At 52.4% G+C, this 6,633-nt stretch overlaps 1 long non-coding RNA gene across 2 annotated transcripts; it reads right to left on the reverse strand.

Annotated features, from left to right (window-relative positions):
- Positions 1-1,055: 1,055 nt before the first annotated feature.
- LOC139678712 (uncharacterized) lies at positions 1,056-3,265 on the reverse strand. 2 transcript variants are annotated; one of them, XR_011699077.1, is made up of 3 exons: positions 3,139-3,265; positions 2,580-2,655; positions 1,056-1,160 (listed from the first exon to the last, which is right to left on the reverse strand). It is a non-coding gene; the product is annotated as an uncharacterized lncRNA (long non-coding RNA). The 2 variants fall into 2 exon arrangements; XR_011699076.1 differs by having other exon boundaries at positions 2,532-2,655.
- Positions 3,266-6,633: the final 3,368 nt, after the last annotated feature.

Genomic DNA, 6,633 nt, shown 5'->3' on the forward strand with positions numbered 1-6,633 from the left:
AAATCTAGACTGATAGCAAAGCAAACCAAGAGCATCTCATCTGCCTCCCAGTACATCTAGCTTAGCTCACTCCCCATGGCTACATAGACACCACAAGAGAGGAGAAATATTGCTTTGGATACTGGCCAACACAATCGAGTCAAGTGTTTCTCAAGAGAAATCTAAGGGATATGAGATTGATAAGAAAATTTTAATGAAGAAAAAAATAACTCTTAGGGCTAAGTCTTACTTCTAGACATACTCTTACAATTTCTGTAAACTTACATAGAGAAGCCTAACTGTAGGTAGTAGCATAGCACAAAGGCATGTTTTGTGATGCAAATAATTACTTATTTATTTCTCAGTGTTAAAATTTATCCTAAAGGCTTCACATTTTATTGTGAGCAGCACGAAGAAGCAAAAGAAAATGGTGTTTTCTTCATTTCCTTAAACTAGGTTTCTCTTTTTTTGACTCCTGAGCAAGAAGGATTAAATATTCTGAAGCTCATCCCAGGCACCTCTGCTAGCCATAACGGAGTAGGAGGGAGAGAAATCAGCATGAAAGAGGCCATTCTTCTAAAATTAAACTCCTGGAAAAAACAAAGCCAAATGTGATCTTGGTTATTTTAATACAATCAATGGGACTCCCTCATCATCACTGCAATGAATAAAAACCTGCTGCAGAGAACAAATATAAATACCAAGATTTTTTTACTTTACAGCAATAGGTTTGTGTCATCTAGATAACCACAGGACGACGAGTGTTCTACAAGCAGCAGACCCAACAAAGGCTGGTTTCCTACAGACTGGCCCACATGCCCTGACAAATGAATTGCCAAGACTCAGCTTTTTTTTTCCACAGTACCTTTAATCCCCGTCCTCCCATGTCCTTGCAGCCTCCTGACAAAATCTCCAATTGCGATCCTGAGCCATACATGTCCCTACTGGACAGCCACCAGGTCAAATGGAGCAGCTAACTTTTGAGCCAAAGCTGCAGCCTTCCTTGAGGGGAAGGGGACACTTGCCTGTGCAGTTGTCTCTAATTTTGACACTGACCTCCACAAAACTTGCAGGAACTGACTGTGCTACTGGACACCTGTCAAACTTGCTTGACAGTGACTAATGGGTGAAATGTTGTGGAAGAGGCAGGACTGATTTGCAGCACAGTTGTGTAAGCCAAGCTAAAATAAGAGGGAGAAAATTTAAATAAAGACACTCCCTCCCAAATATTTCCCTCCCTCCCTCCTGCACAAAAGTTTCTCTCCCTCCCTGCCACACAAAAGTTTCTCTCCCTCCCTCCCTCCTACACGAAAGTTTCCCTCCCTCCCTCCCTCCCTCACAAAACTTTCTCTCCCTCCCTCCCTCCTACACAAAAATTTCTCTTACTTCCTCCCTCCCTCCCACAGAAATGCTTCTCTCCCTCCCATCCAAATATTTCCCTCCCTTCCTCCCTCCCTCCCACACGAAAGTTTCTCTTCCTCCCTCCCTCCCAAATATTTCTCTTCCTCCCTCCCTCCCTCCCTCCCTCCCAAATATTTCTCTCCCTCCCTCCCTCCTACAAAAATATTTCCATCCCTCCATCCCTCCTACACAAAAGTGTCTCTCCCTCCCTCCCTCCCACACAAATATTTCCCCCCCTCCCTGCCTCCCACACAAATGTTTCTCTCCCTCCCAAATATTTCCCTCCCTCCTTCCCTTCCTCCCTCCCTCCTACACAAAAGTTTCTCTCCCTCCCACATAAAAATTTCTCTCCCTTCCTCCCTCCCTTCCTCACAAATGTTTCTCTCCCTCCCTCCTTCCCAAATATTTCCCTCTCTCCCTCCCTCCTACACAAAAGTTCCTCTCCCTCCCTCCCTCCCTCCCTTTTAAATATTTCCCTCCCTCCCTCCTTCCCAAATATTTCTCTCCCTCCCTCCCTTCCTTCGTCCCTCTCTCTCTCCCTCCTACACAAAAGTTTCCCTCCCCCCCTCCTTCCCTCCCAACCTCCCTCCCTCCCTCCTACAAAAATATTTCCCTCCCTCCCTCTTACACAAAAATTTCTCTCCCTCCCTTCCTTCCTCTCTCCCTCCCTCCCTCCTACAAAAATATTTCCCTCCCTCCATCCCTCCTAAAGTTTCTCTCCCTCCCTCCCTCCTACACAAAGTTTCTCTCCCTCCCTCCCTTCTACACAAAAGTTTCCCTCCCTCCTACACAAGTTTCTCTCCCTCCCTCCTTCCCTCCCTGCTGCACAAATGTTTCCCTCCCTCCTTCTCTCTCTCCCTCCCTCCCCCCTTCTTCCCTCCCTCTCCCTCCCTCCCTTTCCCCCTTTTCCTTGCTCACTTCCTCCCCCTCTTCTCTCCTGCCCTCTCCCTCCCCCACATCCCTTCCCTTCCTTGCCCTCCCTTCCTCCTCCTCATTCTCTCCCTCTCTCCCCCTCCTTCCCTTCCTTCCTTTCCTTCCCCTCCTCCACTCCCTCCTTTCCTCTCTCTCTCTCTCATTCTCTCTCTCTCTCTCTCTCTCTCTCTCTGCAGGATGACAGAGACGGACAAGGAGGGGAAGGGGATCGATCTCACATCCCATCAGCTGGATCCATGTTGGATTCTGCACTGACATCGCATCACCTGGATCAACATTGGACTCTGGACTGACATCCCATCAGCTGGATCGACGTTGGACTCCGGAGTGACATCCCATCACCTGGATCAACCACAGTTTAATAAACTCTGGGTTTTTTGTGCACTCCGACTTTTGTCCTTCCTTCCCACCAGGAGCATTTACGGCTCTTGGTGCTCCCTTTCCCTTTGGTTTGGTGTCACATCCTGTTAGTAAAAATGTTGAGTTTTCCAATCCTGTCCATCTGTTCCTGGTCCATTTGGGGGGCAAGGAAGGTGTTGGCAGCCTAAATAATCATGGAATCACAGAATACCCTGAGCTGGGAAGGACCCCCAGGGATCATCCAGTGCCAGCCCTAGCCCTGCCCCAGACACCCCAACAATCCCCCCTGGCCCTGTCCCATTGGCCAAAGGCTCCTGCAGCTCTGGCAGCCTCGGGGCCATGCTCACTGCCCTGGGGAGCCTGGGCAGTGCCCACCACCCTCTAGGGGAAGAGCCTTTGGCTGAGATCCCACCTGCCCCTGTCCTAGCACAGCTCCAGCTGTGCCCTGGGCCTGGCCCTGCTCACCCAGAGAAGCAAAGCCTGACAACGTCGCCACTTGCCAGGCATTGGCCACAGGAACTCCCATTCCTTCCTCAACAGATCTGGCTGTCCCAGAGCCTGGAGTGGGAACCACTGGAGAATAAAGTAACACTTGTCCTGTCCATTGTATTTCTGGCACTGCTTGTCTTGAACTGAGAAAGGGTTGTAATTAAGGGGGGCCCAGTGCCAGCCAGTGCTGGGTGTGACAATAAGCTTTCCTGCCCATCCCCGGCCGTGCTCCTGAGACAGAGCAGGGCTGTATGTGCAGCTTTAACTGGAGTGTTTCTGGGCAGCTGCACAGCAGGAACCTGTGGTTTCTCTTTCTCCCTGAGATTCTTCCCCTGCCGCAGGACACGGAGCTGTTCTCCCACGGGAGGGGAGTGAGGAACTCAGCTTTGGGACACCAGGGGGGACCTGCTGGCTCCTTTCCTAGAGCTGAATCCCATGGACAGGGGCGGGGAGGGGCTCTTTGTGCCTTAATGAAGGGAAACTGAGCGAGAGGAGGATGATCCACGTTGCTGAGACTGGGGGAGGACCCCAAGGATGGGAGACACTGAGGGAATCCTGCTGGGCATCCTCCTGCCAGCTGGGAGGATCCAGGGGCACAGGATGCAGCTCTGGCTGCTTCCTTTGCTCTCTCACCCTCATGCTTGGCTTTAGAAGCTTCAGAATCCCTGGGATCTGAGGCAGGAACTGAAGGAAGAACTTGGATCCTTCTGGAGGACTCCTCAGCCTTTTGTGTGGGCTAAGAGCAGGGTCTGACATGGTAAGGAAAAAGAATTCCAGGCATTCATCCCTCTCCACAGCCTTCCCTCTGGACGAGGTGCTTGTCCAGCTTTCTTTCCTTCCAGCCCCCTGTGTCCCTCTCTCCAGCTTTCCCTCTGCACCAACTCTCTTTCCAGCTTTCTTTCCTTTCACCTTTTGCTTTGCTTTGCAGGAAACATCCACAATGTGCTCGCTGTGCTGTGCAATGGAAAGACTGATGAGGGATTCACCAAGTGGCAGATATATTACAAACGCTGGGTAGACGAAGATGTGGAGGCCCAAGATCCCGGGGAGCACATGCAGCGACTGAATTGGGACCATGGGGGCTTTCGGATGGACACTTCCCCAGTTTAAATGTTATACCCTTAATATGGCTACCCTGGTTATTTTTCCCTTAGTCGTTCCTTATCCAAGTTTCCTCTTCCCACAAAACCCTCCAGGTCGCAGCCCCCTCTCCTGGCGCACCCCGGCCATGAAGGCGGTTGCCGGCGGGGCCGCCCGCGAGGCGCCGCTGGAGCCCGGGCGGGGCCTGTCCCTGCCCGGCGGGCCGGGAGCCCTACGGTAGAATTTCCCCTCATTCTCCTATTGGTCCTTTTGCCGCTCCTCCCCTCCCTCCTTCCCTTCGTTTGTATGCACCTAATGAAGTGCGTTACTCCTCCCCGTCTCCGCCCCTCTTCCCCGCCCAAATCCAGGAAATTCCCGTGCTCCCCTTATAAGTCAGCGCGCGCCATTAAAACTGGCTTTTCCTCGTGGACTCTCGGCTAGTGTGGACTCCTTCCGTAAGGGGTGGTCGCCAGGCTGAGAGCGGGAGGAGCCGCCCTAAGCTTCTAAGGGGCCTGATCCTAGGGACCCCCGCTTGCCGCTTTCCTAGCCTTGCTCCTGGAAGCAGGAACTTCTCCACTGTATCAGTGGCTAATAACAATCCACTGATAATAGATCAAGAGTTTTCCCGATGTGGAGATGTCACCAGATTGCAACATAAGAAATAAAAATATGGTTTCATTACAAGCAAATGAATTTATAGGCATAGTGTGAAGTTTTAAGGTGTCGGGTCTTGTTTCGATCTGATGCCAGGGTGTTTTTGCGTCCAGAAATACAAAAATTACAGGTTTCCTCATGGGGGCAACTTTAAAAGTGCAAGACTGAAACCCATAAAAATTACAACCCCAGTAGTCCTCGTTAAAGTTCCATGACCATAGTTCCAACATCCTTTAAAGCCTCTGGTGGTTCCATGCCGTTGCCACCTTCATAAATCCACTTTTTGTAGTACTTCTTCCAGTCCTCATGAGACATGGATTCTCTCACATTCCTGCAATCCCTGCACTCCCAAGGTGCAAGCCCAGGCTCTCAGTGAGCAGCAGGAGGAGGCAGAGGGGGAGGGGAGTCAGTGCTGGCAGTGCAAGAGACCGAAAGAGGGCCTTGGCTGTGGAGGGAAAAGAATGGAAGTTATGCACTGAGCAAGAGCTGTGTCTGAAAGTGTCCCAGGGGTGTCTGGATGTGGCCCTTGGGAACATGGATTAGGGATGATTGTGGTGGTGCTGGTGAGGGTGGGACTGGATGGTCCTGGAGATCTCTGCCAGCCTTGATGTTCCAGAGACCATGGGATTGCCCCAGCCCAGGGGCAGCTTCTGCCACCTGGCCTTGTTGGAATCTCATGAGGTTTTCATGGTGCCACTTCTCCAGCTTGCCCAGGTGCCACTGGATGGCCCAGTCCTTCTGTGATGTCACCTGTCCCTCTCAGCTTCCTGTCCCGTCCCTACAGGAGTGCTGGCCCTGCTATGTGCCATTGGCGCAGACCCTGCGGAGCCCACAGTGCTGAGGCACAGCCCTGAGGAACACCCCTTATCCCCAGGCTGTTCATCCATGTAGCCCCTGCCCAAACCTCCCTGGCACAGCCATCTGGCCAAACCTTCCAGGCTCTGCTGTGCAGTAATCGGTGTGTCGTGTGGGACCGTGGCCAAAGGGCTCTAGCACAGCAGGGGCCCCAATTCCCAGTTCCCCAGGCCCTTGTCCAGCTGGATGGAAGACGAGACACTCAGCAGGCAGTGTGTGGGGGCAGTGGGTGAGTCAGACCTGCCACTGTCCCAGACTGAGGAGGGGAGGACCTTTCTTGACGTGGATGTAGACTAGAATGACGACATGGAGCAAGAGCTCTCCCGGTGTGGAGATGTCACCAGAAGCCAAGAAGATATGACACTGCAAGAGCTCTACCAGTGGGAAGAAGTGAGAGTCCGAGAACGTTCCCAGTGGAGAGCCGGGAGAGACCAAGAGCTCTGCCAAAGGGAAGAAGAGGTGAGAGTCCGTGAACTCACCCAGTGGTGTGACAGGAGACACCCAGACCAATACCAATGGGAAGAAAATGTGAGAGTCCAGGAGCTGCACCAATGGGAAGAAGGTGGTGTGAGATAACAAGAGCTGACCCGATGGGAAGAACATTTGACAGTCCAAGAGTTGTCCCACATATCAAGAGGTGTGCCAAACGGAGAAAGATGTGAGTGAAAAAAGCTGTCCCAATGGGGAGATGATGTTGGTTACCCCATCTGGGGCAAAGCCTTGCACCCTGGGAACGCTGGGCCCCCCCAGACTTGTCCCCAGGAGGGGCCCAGCTCTCCCAGCAGCGTGGGCACAGAGGTGGCAGGAGAGGCAGCCCCTGACCTGCCCAGCTCAGCTCCTGCCCCGCTGAGTCCGATGGACACTGAACAGGTGCCATCAGTG

This window comes from Pithys albifrons, chromosome 1, assembly GCF_047495875.1.
Source record: "Pithys albifrons albifrons isolate INPA30051 chromosome 1, PitAlb_v1, whole genome shotgun sequence".
NCBI lineage: Eukaryota > Metazoa > Chordata > Aves > Passeriformes > Thamnophilidae > Pithys > Pithys albifrons.